This window comes from Lactuca saligna, chromosome 1 (genome assembly GCF_052625555.1).
Source record: "Lactuca saligna cultivar CGN05327 chromosome 1, ASM5262555v1, whole genome shotgun sequence".
Lineage (NCBI taxonomy): Eukaryota > Viridiplantae > Streptophyta > Magnoliopsida > Asterales > Asteraceae > Lactuca > Lactuca saligna.
The window spans coordinates 157,711,527-157,722,098 of NC_136417.1; the positions used below are offsets into that span (position 1 = coordinate 157,711,527).

The 10,572-nt window shown below is 49.9% G+C and overlaps 32 non-coding genes across 32 annotated transcripts in view; all 32 read left to right on the forward strand.

Moving 5' to 3' along the window:
* The first annotated feature begins 68 nt into the window (after positions 1–68).
* Positions 69–187, forward strand: LOC145018411 (5S ribosomal RNA). Its single transcript, XR_013666992.1, has one exon. It is a non-coding gene; the product is annotated as a 5S ribosomal RNA (ribosomal RNA).
* Positions 188–405: 218 nt separating this feature from the next.
* LOC145026142 (5S ribosomal RNA) lies at positions 406–524 on the forward strand. The gene has a single exon (XR_013674133.1). It is a non-coding gene; the product is annotated as a 5S ribosomal RNA (ribosomal RNA).
* A 218-nt stretch (positions 525–742) lies between these two features.
* Positions 743–861, forward strand: LOC145018418 (5S ribosomal RNA). The gene has a single exon (XR_013666993.1). It is a non-coding gene; the product is annotated as a 5S ribosomal RNA (ribosomal RNA).
* A 218-nt stretch (positions 862–1,079) lies between these two features.
* LOC145025533 (5S ribosomal RNA) lies at positions 1,080–1,198 on the forward strand. The gene has a single exon (XR_013673546.1). It is a non-coding gene; the product is annotated as a 5S ribosomal RNA (ribosomal RNA).
* Positions 1,199–1,416: 218 nt separating this feature from the next.
* LOC145018423 (5S ribosomal RNA) lies at positions 1,417–1,535 on the forward strand. The gene has a single exon (XR_013667003.1). It is a non-coding gene; the product is annotated as a 5S ribosomal RNA (ribosomal RNA).
* A 218-nt stretch (positions 1,536–1,753) lies between these two features.
* On the forward strand, positions 1,754–1,872 carry LOC145018427 (5S ribosomal RNA). The gene has a single exon (XR_013667004.1). It is a non-coding gene; the product is annotated as a 5S ribosomal RNA (ribosomal RNA).
* Positions 1,873–2,090: 218 nt separating this feature from the next.
* On the forward strand, positions 2,091–2,209 carry LOC145018432 (5S ribosomal RNA). Its single transcript, XR_013667011.1, has one exon. It is a non-coding gene; the product is annotated as a 5S ribosomal RNA (ribosomal RNA).
* A 220-nt stretch (positions 2,210–2,429) lies between these two features.
* On the forward strand, positions 2,430–2,548 carry LOC145025440 (5S ribosomal RNA). Its single transcript, XR_013673455.1, has one exon. It is a non-coding gene; the product is annotated as a 5S ribosomal RNA (ribosomal RNA).
* Positions 2,549–2,766: 218 nt separating this feature from the next.
* On the forward strand, positions 2,767–2,885 carry LOC145026757 (5S ribosomal RNA). The gene has a single exon (XR_013674711.1). It is a non-coding gene; the product is annotated as a 5S ribosomal RNA (ribosomal RNA).
* A 218-nt stretch (positions 2,886–3,103) lies between these two features.
* Positions 3,104–3,222, forward strand: LOC145018448 (5S ribosomal RNA). The gene has a single exon (XR_013667023.1). It is a non-coding gene; the product is annotated as a 5S ribosomal RNA (ribosomal RNA).
* Positions 3,223–3,440: 218 nt separating this feature from the next.
* LOC145018456 (5S ribosomal RNA) lies at positions 3,441–3,559 on the forward strand. Its single transcript, XR_013667026.1, has one exon. It is a non-coding gene; the product is annotated as a 5S ribosomal RNA (ribosomal RNA).
* A 220-nt stretch (positions 3,560–3,779) lies between these two features.
* Positions 3,780–3,898, forward strand: LOC145025682 (5S ribosomal RNA). The gene has a single exon (XR_013673686.1). It is a non-coding gene; the product is annotated as a 5S ribosomal RNA (ribosomal RNA).
* Positions 3,899–4,117: 219 nt separating this feature from the next.
* On the forward strand, positions 4,118–4,236 carry LOC145018464 (5S ribosomal RNA). Its single transcript, XR_013667028.1, has one exon. It is a non-coding gene; the product is annotated as a 5S ribosomal RNA (ribosomal RNA).
* Positions 4,237–4,454: 218 nt separating this feature from the next.
* LOC145025684 (5S ribosomal RNA) lies at positions 4,455–4,573 on the forward strand. The gene has a single exon (XR_013673687.1). It is a non-coding gene; the product is annotated as a 5S ribosomal RNA (ribosomal RNA).
* Positions 4,574–4,791: 218 nt separating this feature from the next.
* On the forward strand, positions 4,792–4,910 carry LOC145018471 (5S ribosomal RNA). The gene has a single exon (XR_013667031.1). It is a non-coding gene; the product is annotated as a 5S ribosomal RNA (ribosomal RNA).
* A 218-nt stretch (positions 4,911–5,128) lies between these two features.
* On the forward strand, positions 5,129–5,247 carry LOC145018478 (5S ribosomal RNA). The gene has a single exon (XR_013667032.1). It is a non-coding gene; the product is annotated as a 5S ribosomal RNA (ribosomal RNA).
* Positions 5,248–5,465: 218 nt separating this feature from the next.
* Positions 5,466–5,584, forward strand: LOC145018484 (5S ribosomal RNA). Its single transcript, XR_013667033.1, has one exon. It is a non-coding gene; the product is annotated as a 5S ribosomal RNA (ribosomal RNA).
* A 218-nt stretch (positions 5,585–5,802) lies between these two features.
* LOC145025874 (5S ribosomal RNA) lies at positions 5,803–5,921 on the forward strand. Its single transcript, XR_013673866.1, has one exon. It is a non-coding gene; the product is annotated as a 5S ribosomal RNA (ribosomal RNA).
* Positions 5,922–6,139: 218 nt separating this feature from the next.
* Positions 6,140–6,258, forward strand: LOC145018490 (5S ribosomal RNA). The gene has a single exon (XR_013667034.1). It is a non-coding gene; the product is annotated as a 5S ribosomal RNA (ribosomal RNA).
* A 219-nt stretch (positions 6,259–6,477) lies between these two features.
* LOC145018495 (5S ribosomal RNA) lies at positions 6,478–6,596 on the forward strand. Its single transcript, XR_013667038.1, has one exon. It is a non-coding gene; the product is annotated as a 5S ribosomal RNA (ribosomal RNA).
* A 218-nt stretch (positions 6,597–6,814) lies between these two features.
* LOC145018501 (5S ribosomal RNA) lies at positions 6,815–6,933 on the forward strand. Its single transcript, XR_013667044.1, has one exon. It is a non-coding gene; the product is annotated as a 5S ribosomal RNA (ribosomal RNA).
* Positions 6,934–7,152: 219 nt separating this feature from the next.
* LOC145026143 (5S ribosomal RNA) lies at positions 7,153–7,271 on the forward strand. The gene has a single exon (XR_013674134.1). It is a non-coding gene; the product is annotated as a 5S ribosomal RNA (ribosomal RNA).
* Positions 7,272–7,489: 218 nt separating this feature from the next.
* LOC145018508 (5S ribosomal RNA) lies at positions 7,490–7,608 on the forward strand. The gene has a single exon (XR_013667047.1). It is a non-coding gene; the product is annotated as a 5S ribosomal RNA (ribosomal RNA).
* A 217-nt stretch (positions 7,609–7,825) lies between these two features.
* LOC145018521 (5S ribosomal RNA) lies at positions 7,826–7,944 on the forward strand. The gene has a single exon (XR_013667056.1). It is a non-coding gene; the product is annotated as a 5S ribosomal RNA (ribosomal RNA).
* A 218-nt stretch (positions 7,945–8,162) lies between these two features.
* LOC145018530 (5S ribosomal RNA) lies at positions 8,163–8,281 on the forward strand. The gene has a single exon (XR_013667057.1). It is a non-coding gene; the product is annotated as a 5S ribosomal RNA (ribosomal RNA).
* A 218-nt stretch (positions 8,282–8,499) lies between these two features.
* Positions 8,500–8,618, forward strand: LOC145018535 (5S ribosomal RNA). Its single transcript, XR_013667058.1, has one exon. It is a non-coding gene; the product is annotated as a 5S ribosomal RNA (ribosomal RNA).
* Positions 8,619–8,836: 218 nt separating this feature from the next.
* LOC145018542 (5S ribosomal RNA) lies at positions 8,837–8,955 on the forward strand. Its single transcript, XR_013667064.1, has one exon. It is a non-coding gene; the product is annotated as a 5S ribosomal RNA (ribosomal RNA).
* A 218-nt stretch (positions 8,956–9,173) lies between these two features.
* LOC145018546 (5S ribosomal RNA) lies at positions 9,174–9,292 on the forward strand. Its single transcript, XR_013667067.1, has one exon. It is a non-coding gene; the product is annotated as a 5S ribosomal RNA (ribosomal RNA).
* Positions 9,293–9,510: 218 nt separating this feature from the next.
* Positions 9,511–9,629, forward strand: LOC145018550 (5S ribosomal RNA). The gene has a single exon (XR_013667069.1). It is a non-coding gene; the product is annotated as a 5S ribosomal RNA (ribosomal RNA).
* A 218-nt stretch (positions 9,630–9,847) lies between these two features.
* On the forward strand, positions 9,848–9,966 carry LOC145018557 (5S ribosomal RNA). The gene has a single exon (XR_013667071.1). It is a non-coding gene; the product is annotated as a 5S ribosomal RNA (ribosomal RNA).
* A 219-nt stretch (positions 9,967–10,185) lies between these two features.
* LOC145018565 (5S ribosomal RNA) lies at positions 10,186–10,304 on the forward strand. Its single transcript, XR_013667075.1, has one exon. It is a non-coding gene; the product is annotated as a 5S ribosomal RNA (ribosomal RNA).
* A 217-nt stretch (positions 10,305–10,521) lies between these two features.
* Positions 10,522–10,572, forward strand: part of LOC145018572 (5S ribosomal RNA) — a 119-nt gene continuing 68 nt past the window's right edge. Inside the window, exon 1 of the ribosomal RNA XR_013667079.1 lies at positions 10,522–10,572. This exon is cut by the window's right edge and continues 68 nt beyond it. This is a non-coding gene — a ribosomal RNA (5S ribosomal RNA).

The following is a 10,572-nucleotide window of genomic DNA, read 5'->3' on the forward strand; positions in this document are numbered from 1 at the left end:
CGCGTCCGAAAGCAAACGAGGTTCTGCGTCTTGTAGGACATAAAAACAATAAGCATGGATAGTATTTCGGGTGCGATCATACCAGCACTAATGCACCGGATCCCATCAGAACTCCGCAGTTAAGCGTGCTTGGGCGAGAGTAGTACTAGGATGGGTGACCCCCTGGGAAGTCCTCGTGTTGCACCCCCTTTTTCGTTGCCCGTCTGCGTTTTTTTATGTTTTAGGTGCGTTTTTTTTTTCTTTCTTGCTATATCCATGCTCGGGCGGCCTCCGGTTCAATGTTGATTGTTTTCTTGTTTCCCGAACCGAGCCGATCCATCACGTGGGTCCCACGCCTCGCGTCCGAAAGCAAACGAGGTTCTGCGTCTTGTAGGACATAAAAACAATAAGCATGGATAGTATTTCGGGTGCGATCATACCAGCACTAATGCACCGGATCCCATCAGCACTCCGCAGCTAAGCGTGCTTGGGCGAGAGTAGTACTAGGATGGGTGACCCCCTGGGAAGTCCTCGTGTTGCACCCCTTTTTTCGTTGCCCGTCTGCGTTTTTTTATGTTTTAGGTGCGTTTTTTTTTTCTTTCTTGCTATATCCATGCTCGGGCGGCCTCCGGTTCAATGTTGATTGTTTTCTTGTTTCCCGAACCGAGCCGATCCATCACGTGGGTCCCACGCCTCGCGTCCGAAAGCAAACGAGGTTCTGCGTCTTGTAGGACATAAAAACAATAAGCATGGATAGTATTTCGGGTGCGATCATACCAGCACTAATGCACCGGATCCCATCAGAACTCCGCAGTTAAGCGTGCTTGGGCGAGAGTAGTACTAGGATGGGTGACCCCCTGGGAAGTCCTCGTGTTGCACCCCCTTTTTCGTTGCCCGTCTGCGTTTTTTTATTTTTTAGGTGCGTTTTTTTTTTCTTTCTTGCTATATCCATGCTCGGGCGGCCTCCGGTTCAATGTTGATTGTTTTCTTGTTTCCCGAACCGAGCCGATCCATCACGTGGGTCCCACGCCTCGCGTCCGAAAGCAAACGAGGTTCTGCGTCTTGTAGGACATAAAAACAATAAGCATGGATAGTATTTCGGGTGCGATCATACCAGCACTAATGCACCGGATCCCATCAGAACTCCGCAGTTAAGCGTGCTTGGGCGAGAGTTGTACTAGGATGGGTGACCCCCTGGGAAGTCCTCGTGTTGCACCCCCTTTTTCGTTGCCCGTCTGCGTTTTTTTATGTTTTAGGTGCGTTTTTTTTTTCTTTCTTGCTATATCCATGCTCGGGCGGCCTCCGGTTCAATGTTGATTGTTTTCTTGTTTCCCGAACCGAGCCGATCCATCACGTGGGTCCCACGCCTCGCGTCCGAAAGCAAACGAGGTTCTGCGTCTTGTAGGACATAAAAACAATAAGCATGGATAGTATTTCGGGTGCGATCATACCAGCACTAATGCACCGGATCCCATCAGAACTCCGCAGTTAAGCGTGCTTGGGCGAGAGTAGTACTAGGATGGGTGACCCCCTGGGAAGTCCTCGTGTTGCACCCCCTTTTTCGTTGCCCGTCTGCGTTTTTTTATGTTTTAGGTGCGTTTTTTTTTTCTTTCTTGCTATATCCATGCTCGGGCGGCCTCCGGTTCAATGTTGATTGTTTTCTTGTTTCCCGAACCGAGCCGATCCATCACGTGGGTCCCACGCCTCGCGTCCGAAAGCAAACGAGGTTCTGCGTCTTGTAGGACATAAAAACAATAAGCATGGATAGTATTTCGGGTGCGATCATACCAGCACTAATGCACCGGATCCCATCAGAACTCCGCAGTTAAGCGTGCTTGGGCGAGAGTAGTACTAGGATGGGTGACCCCCTGGGAAGTCCTCGTGTTGCACCCCCTTTTTCGTTGCCCGTCTGCGTTTTTTTATGTTTTAGGTGCGTTTTTTTTTTCTTTCTTGCTATATCCATGCTCGGGCGGCCTCCGGTTCAATGTTGATTGTTTTCTTGTTTCCCGAACCGAGCCGATCCATCACGTGGGTCCCACGCCTCGCGTCCGAAAGCAAACGAGGTTCTGCGTCTTGTAGGACATAAAAACAATAAGCATGGATAGTATTTCGGGTGCGATCATACCAGCACTAATGCACCGGATCCCATCAGAACTCCGCAGTTAAGCGTGCTTGGGCGAGAGTAGTACTAGGATGGGTGACCCCCTGGGAAGTCCTCGTGTTGCACCCCCTTTTTCGTTGCCCGTCTGCGTTTTTTTATGTTTTAGGTGCGTTTTTTTTTTTTCTTTCTTGCTATATCCATGCTCGGGCGGCCTCCGGTTCAATGTTGATTGTTTTCTTGTTTCCCGAACCGAGCCGATCCATCACGTGGGTCCCACGCCTCGCGTCCGAAAGCAAACGAGGTTCTGCGTCTTGTAGGACATAAAAACAATAAGCATGGATAGTATTTCGGGTGCGATCATACCAGCACTAATGCACTGGATCCCATCAGAACTCCGCAGTTAAGCGTGCTTGGGCGAGAGTAGTACTAGGATGGGTGACCCCCTGGGAAGTCCTCGTGTTGCACCCCCTTTTTCGTTGATCGTCTGCGTTTTTTTATGTTTTAGGTGCGTTTTTTTTTTCTTTCTTGCTATATCCATGCTCGGGCGGCCTCCGGTTCAATGTTGATTGTTTTCTTGTTTCCCGAACCGAGCCGATCCATCACGTGGGTCCCACGCCTCGCGTCCGAAAGCAAACGAGGTTCTGCGTCTTGTAAGACATAAAAACAATAAGCATGGATAGTATTTCGGGTGCGATCATACCAGCACTAATGCACCGGATCCCATCAGAACTCCGCAGTTAAGCGTGCTTGGGCGAGAGTAGTACTAGGATGGGTGACCCCCTGGGAAATCCTCGTGTTGGACCCCCTTTTTCGTTGCCCGTCTGCGTTTTTTTATGTTTTAGGTGCGTTTTTTTTTTCTTTCTTGCTATATCCATGCTCGGGCGGCCTCCGGTTCAATGTTGATTGTTTTCTTGTTTCCCGAACCGAGCCGATCCATCACGTGGGTCCCACGCCTCGCGTCCGAAAGCAAACGAGGTTCTGCGTCTTGTAGGACATAAAAACAATAAGCATGGATAGTATTTCGGGTGCGATCATACCAGCACTAATGCACCGGATCCCATCAGAACTCCGCAGTTAAGCGTGCTTGGGCGAGAGTAGTACTAGGATGGGTGACCCCCTGGGAAGTCCTCGTGTTGCACCCCCTTTTTCGTTGCCCGTCTGCGTTTTTTTATGTTTTAGGTGCGTTTTTTTTTTCTTTCTTGCTATATCCATGCTCGGGCGGCCTCCGGTTCAATGTTGATTGTTTTCTTGTTTCCCGAACCGAGCCGATCCATCACGTGGGTCCCACGCCTCGCGTCCGAAAGCAAACGAGGTTCTGCGTCTTGTAAGACATAAAAACAATAAGCATGGATAGTATTTCGGGTGCGATCATACCAGCACTAATGCACCGGATCCCATCAGAACTCCGCAGTTAAGCGTGCTTGGGCGAGAGTAGTACTAGGATGGGTGACCCCCTGGGAAGTCCTCGTGTTGCACCCCCTTTTTCGTTGCCCGTCTGCGTTTTTTTATGTTTTAGGTGCGTTTTTTTTTTTTCTTTCTTGCTATATCCATGCTCGGGCGGCCTCCGGTTCAATGTTGATTGTTTTCTTGTTTCCCGAACCGAGCCGATCCATCACGTGGGTCCCACGCCTCGCGTCCGAAAGCAAACGAGGTTCTGCGTCTTGTAGGACATAAAAACAATAAGCATGGATAGTATTTCGGGTGCGATCATACCAGCACTAATGCACCGGATCCCATCAGAACTCCGCAGTTAAGCGTGCTTGGGCGAGAGTAGTACTAGGATGGTTGACCCCCTGGGAAGTCCTCGTGTTGCACCCCCTTTTTCGTTGCCCGTCTGCGTTTTTTTATGTTTTAGGTGCGTTTTTTTTTTTCTTTCTTGCTATATCCATGCTCGGGCGGCCTCCGGTTCAATGTTGATTGTTTTCTTGTTTCCCGAACCGAGCCGATCCATCACGTGGGTCCCACGCCTCGCGTCCGAAAGCAAACGAGGTTCTGCGTCTTGTAGGACATAAAAACAATAAGCATGGATAGTATTTCGGGTGCGATCATACCAGCACTAATGCACCGGATCCCATCAGAACTCCGCAGTTAAGCGTGCTTGGGCGAGAGTAGTACTAGGATGGGTGACCCCCTGGGAAGTCCTCGTGTTGCACCCCCTTTTTCGTTGCCCGTCTGCGTTTTTTTATGTTTTAGGTGCGTTTTTTTTTTCTTTCTTGCTATATCCATGCTCGGGCGGCCTCCGGTTCAATGTTGATTGTTTTCTTGTTTCCCGAACCGAGCCGATCCATCACGTGGGTCCCACGCCTCGCGTCCGAAAGCAAACGAGGTTCTGCGTCTTGTAGGACATAAAAACAATAAGCATGGATAGTATTTCGGGTGCGATCATACCAGCACTAATGCACCGGATCCCATCAGAACTCCGCAGTTAAGCGTGCTTGGGCGAGAGTAGTACTAGGATGGTTGACCCCCTGGGAAGTCCTCGTGTTGCACCCCCTTTTTCGTTGCCCGTCTGCGTTTTTTTACGTTTTAGGTGCGTTTTTTTTTTCTTTCTTGCTATATCCATGCTCGGGCGGCCTCCGGTTCAATGTTGATTGTTTTCTTGTTTCCCGAACCGAGCCGATCCATCACGTGGGTCCCACGCCTCGCGTCCGAAAGCAAACGAGGTTCTGCGTCTTGTAGGACATAAAAACAATAAGCATGGATAGTATTTCGGGTGCGATCATACCAGCACTAATGCACCGGATCCCATCAGAACTCCGCAGTTAAGCGTGCTTGGGCGAGAGTAGTACTAGGATGGGTGACCCCCTGGGAAGTCCTCGTGTTGCACCCCCTTTTTCGTTGCCCGTCTGCGTTTTTTTATGTTTTAGGTGCGTTTTTTTTTTCTTTCTTGCTATATCCATGCTCGGGCGGCCTCCGGTTCAATGTTGATTGTTTTCTTGTTTCCCGAACCGAGCCGATCCATCACGTGGGTCCCACGCCTCGCGTCCGAAAGCAAACGAGGTTCTGCGTCTTGTAGGACATAAAAACAATAAGCATGGATAGTATTTCGGGTGCGATCATACCAGCACTAATGCACCGGATCCCATCAGAACTCCGCAGTTAAGCGTGCTTGGGCGAGAGTAGTACTAGGATGGGTGACCCCCTGGGAAGTCCTCGTGTTGCACCCCCTTTTTCGTTGCCCGTCTGCGTTTTTTTATGTTTTAGGTGCGTTTTTTTTTTCTTTCTTGCTATATCCATGCTCGGGCGGCCTCCGGTTCAATGTTGATTGTTTTCTTGTTTCCCGAACCGAGCCGATCCATCACGTGGGTCCCACGCCTCGCGTCCGAAAGCAAACGAGGTTCTGCGTCTTGTAGGACATAAAAACAATAAGCATGGATAGTATTTCGGGTGCGATCATACCAGCACTAATGCACCGGATCCCATCAGAACTCCGCAGTTAAGCGTGCTTGGGCGAGAGTAGTACTAGGATGGGTGACCCCCTGGGAAGTCCTCGTGTTGCACCCCCTTTTTCGTTGCCCGTCTGCGTTTTTTTATGTTTTAGGTGCGTTTTTTTTTTCTTTCTTGCTATATCCATGCTCGGGCGGCCTCCGGTTCAATGTTGATTGTTTTCTTGTTTCCCGAACCGAGCCGATCCATCACGTGGGTCCCACGCCTCGCGTCCGAAAGCAAACGAGGTTCTGCGTCTTGTAGGACATAAAAACAATAAGCATGGATAGTATTTCGGGTGCGATCATACCAGCACTAATGCACCGGATCCCACCAGAACTCCGCAGTTAAGCGTGCTTGGGCGAGAGTAGTACTAGGATGGGTGACCCCCTGGGAAGTCCTCGTGTTGCACCCCCTTTTTCGTTGCCCGTCTGCGTTTTTTTATGTTTTAGGTGCGTTTTTTTTTTCTTTCTTGCTATATCCATGCTCGGGCGGCCTCCGGTTCAATGTTGATTGTTTTCTTGTTTCCCGAACCGAGCCGATCCATCACGTGGGTCCCACGCCTCGCGTCCGAAAGCAAACGAGGTTCTGCGTCTTGTAGGACATAAAAACAATAAGCATGGATAGTATTTCGGGTGCGATCATACCAGCACTAATGCACCGGATCCCATCAGAACTCCGCAGTTAAGCGTGCTTGGGCGAGAGTAGTACTAGGATGGGTGACCCCCTGGGAAGTCCTCGTGTTGCACCCCCTTTTTCGTTGCCCGTCTGCGTTTTTTTATGTTTTAGGTGCGTTTTTTTTTTTCTTTCTTGCTATATCCATGCTCGGGCGGCCTCCGGTTCAATGTTGATTGTTTTCTTGTTTCCCGAACCGAGCCGATCCATCACGTGGGTCCCACGCCTCGCGTCCGAAAGCAAACGAGGTTCTGCGTCTTGTAGGACATAAAAACAATAAGCATGGATAGTATTTCGGGTGCGATCATACCAGCACTAATGCACCGGATCCCATCAGAACTCCGCAGTTAAGCGTGCTTGGGCGAGAGTAGTACTAGGATGGGTGACCCCCTGGGAAGTCCTCGTGTTGCACCCCCTTTTTCGTTGATCGTCTGCGTTTTTTTATGTTTTAGGTGCGTTTTTTTTTTCTTTCTTGCTATATCCATGCTCGGGCGGCCTCCGGTTCAATGTTGATTGTTTTCTTGTTTCCCGAACCGAGCCGATCCATCACGTGGGTCCCACGCCTCGCGTCCGAAAGCAAACGAGGTTCTGCGTCTTGTAGGACATAAAAACAATAAGCATGGATAGTATTTCGGGTGCGATCATACCAGCACTAATGCACCGGATCCCATCAGAACTCCGCAGTTAAGCGTGCTTGGGCGAGAGTAGTACTAGGATGGGTGACCCCCTGGGAAGTCCTCGTGTTGCACCCCCTTTTTCGTTGCCCGTCTGCGTTTTTTTATGTTTTAGGTGCGTTTTTTTTTTTCTTTCTTGCTATATCCATGCTCGGGCGGCCTCCGGTTCAATGTTGATTGTTTTCTTGTTTCCCGAACCGAGCCGATCCATCACGTGGGTCCCACGCCTCGCGTCCGAAAGCAAACGAGGTTCTGCGTCTTGTAGGACATAAAAACAATAAGCATGGATAGTATTTCGGGTGCGATCATACCAGCACTAATGCACCGGATCCCATCAGCACTCCGCAGCTAAGCGTGCTTGGGCGAGAGTAGTACTAGGATGGGTGACCCCCTGGGAAGTCCTCGTGTTGCACCCCTTTTTTCGTTGCCCGTCTGCGTTTTTTTATGTTTTAGGTGCGTTTTTTTTTTCTTTCTTGCTATATCCATGCTCGGGCGGCCTCCGGTTCAATGTTGATTGTTTTCTTGTTTCCCGAACCGAGCCGATCCATCACGTGGGTCCCACGCCTCGCGTCCGAAAGCAAACGAGGTTCTGCGTCTTGTAGGACATAAAAACAATAAGCATGGATAGTATTTCGGGTGCGATCATACCAGCACTAATGCACCGGATCCCATCAGAACTCCGCAGTTAAGCGTGCTTGGGCGAGAGTAGTACTAGGATGGGTGACCCCCTGGGAAGTCCTCGTGTTGCACCCCCTTTTTCGTTGCCCGTCTGCGTTTTTTTATGTTTTAGGTGCGTTTTTTTTTCTTTCTTGCTATATCCATGCTCGGGCGGCCTCCGGTTCAATGTTGATTGTTTTCTTGTTTCCCGAACCGAGCCGATCCATCACGTGGGTCCCACGCCTCGCGTCCGAAAGCAAACGAGGTTCTGCGTCTTGTAGGACATAAAAACAATAAGCATGGATAGTATTTCGGGTGCGATCATACCAGCACTAATGCACCGGATCCCATCAGAACTCCGCAGTTAAGCGTGCTTGGGCGAGAGTAGTACTAGGATGGGTGACCCCCTGGGAAGTCCTCGTGTTGCACCCCCTTTTTCGTTGCCCGTCTGCGTTTTTTTATGTTTTAGGTGCGTTTTTTTTTTCTTTCTTGCTATATCCATGCTCGGGCGGCCTCCGGTTCAATGTTGATTGTTTTCTTGTTTCCCGAACCGAGCCGATCCATCACGTGGGTCCCACGCCTCGCGTCCGAAAGCAAACGAGGTTCTGCGTCTTGTAGGACATAAAAACAATAAGCATGGATAGTATTTCGGGTGCGATCATACCAGCACTAATGCACCGGATCCCATCAGAACTCCGCAGTTAAGCGTGCTTGGGCGAGAGTAGTACTAGGATGGGTGACCCCCTGGGAAGTCCTCGTGTTGCACCCCCTTTTTCGTTGCCCGTCTGCCTTTTTTTATGTTTTAGGTGCGTTTTTTTTTTCTTTCTTGCTATATCCATGCTCGGGCGGCCTCCGGTTCAATGTTGATTGTTTTCTTGTTTCCCGAACCGAGCCGATCCATCACGTGGGTCCCACGCCTCGCGTCCGAAAGCAAACGAGGTTCTGCGTCTTGTAGGACATAAAAACAATAAGCATGAATAGTATTTCGGGTGCGATCATACCAGCACTAATGCACCGGATCCCATCAGAACTCCGCAGTTAAGCGTGCTTGGGCGAGAGTAGTACTAGGATGGGTGACCCCCTGGGAAGTCCTCGTGTTGCACCCCCTTTTTCGTTGCCCGTCTGCGTTTTTTTATGTTTTAGGTGCGTTTTTTTTTTCTTTCTTGCTATATCCATGCTCGGGCGGCCTCCGGTTCAATGTTGATTGTTTTCTTGTTTCCCGAACCGAGCCGATCCATCACGTTGGTCCCACGCCTCGCGTCCGAAAGAAAACGAGGTTCTGCGTCTTGTAAGACATAAAAACAATAAGCATGGATAGTATTTCGGGTGCGATCATACCAGCACTAATGCACCGGATCCCATCAGAACTCCGCAGTTAAGCGTGCTTGGGCGAGAGTAGTACTAGGATGGGTGACCCCCTGGGAAGTCCTCGTGTTGCACCCCCTTTTTCGTTGATCGTCTGCGTTTTTTTATGTTTTAGGTGCGTTTTTTTTTTCTTTCTTGCTATATCCATGCTCGGGCGGCCTCCGGTTCAATGTTGATTGTTTTCTTGTTTCCCGAACCGAGCCGATCCATCACGTGGGTCCCACGCCTCGCGTCCGAAAGCAAACGAGGTTCTGCGTCTTGTAGGACATAAAAACAATAAGCATGGATAGTATTTCGGGTGCGATCATACCAGCACTAATGCACCGGATCCCATCAGAACTCCGCAGTTAAGCGTGCTTGGGCGAGAGTAGTACTAGGATGGGTGACCCCCTGGGAAGTCCTCGTGTTGCACCCCCTTTTTCGTTGATCGTCTGCGTTTTTTTATGTTTTAGGTGCGTTTTTTTTTTCTTTCTTGCTATATCCATGCTCGGGCGGCCTCCGGTTCAATGTTGATTGTTTTCTTGTTTCCCGAACCGAGCCGATCCATCACGTGGGTCCCACGCCTCGCGTCCGAAAGCAAACGAGGTTCTGCGTCTTGTAGGACATAAAAACAATAAGCATGGATAGTATTTCGGGTGCGATCATACCAGCACTAATGCACCGGATCCCATCAGAACTCCGCAGTTAAGCGTGCTTGGGCGAGAGTAGTACTAGGATGGGTGACCCCCTGGGAAGTCCTCGTGTTGCACCCCCTTTTTCGTTGATCGTCTGCGTTTTTTTATGTTTTAGGTGCGTTTTTTTTTTCTTTCTTGCTATATCCATGCTCGGGCGGCCTCCGGTTCAATGTTGATTGTTTTCTTGTTTCCCGAACCGAGCCGATCCATCACGTGGGTCCCACGCCTCGCGTCCGAAAGCAAACGAGGTTCTGCGTCTTGTAGGACATAAAAACAATAAGCATGGATAGTATTTCGGGTGCGATCATACCAGCACTAATGCACCGGATCCCATCAGAACTCCGCAGTTAAGCGTGCTTGGGCGAGAGTAGTACTAGGATGGGTGACCCCCTGGGAAGTCCTCGTGTTGCACCCCCTTTTTCGTTGCCCGTCTGCGTTTTTTTATGTTTTAGGTGCGTTTTTTTTTTTCTTTCTTGCTATATCCATGCTCGGGCGGCCTCCGGTTCAATGTTGATTGTTTTCTTGTTTCCCGAACCGAGCCGATCCATCACGTGGGTCCCACGCCTCGCGTCCGAAAGCAAACGAGGTTCTGCGTCTTGTAGGACATAAAAACAATAAGCATGGATAGTATTTCGGGTGCGATCATACCAGCACTAATGCACCGGATCCCATCAGAACTCCGCAGTTAAGCGTGCTTGGGCGAGAGTAGTACTAGGATGGGTGACCCCCTGGGAAGTCCTCGTGTTGCACCCCCTTTTTCGTTGCCCGTCTGCGTTTTTTTATGTTTTAGGTGCGTTTTTTTTTCTTTCTTGCTATATCCATGCTCGGGCGGCCTCCGGTTCAATGTTGATTGTTTTCTTGTTTCCCGAACCGAGCCGATCCATCACGTGGGTCCCACGCCTCGCGTCCGAAAGCAAACGAGGTTCTGCGTCTTGTAAAACATAAAAACAATAAGCATGGATAGTATTTCGGGTGCGATCATACCAGCACTAATGCACCGGATCCCATCAGAACTCCGCAG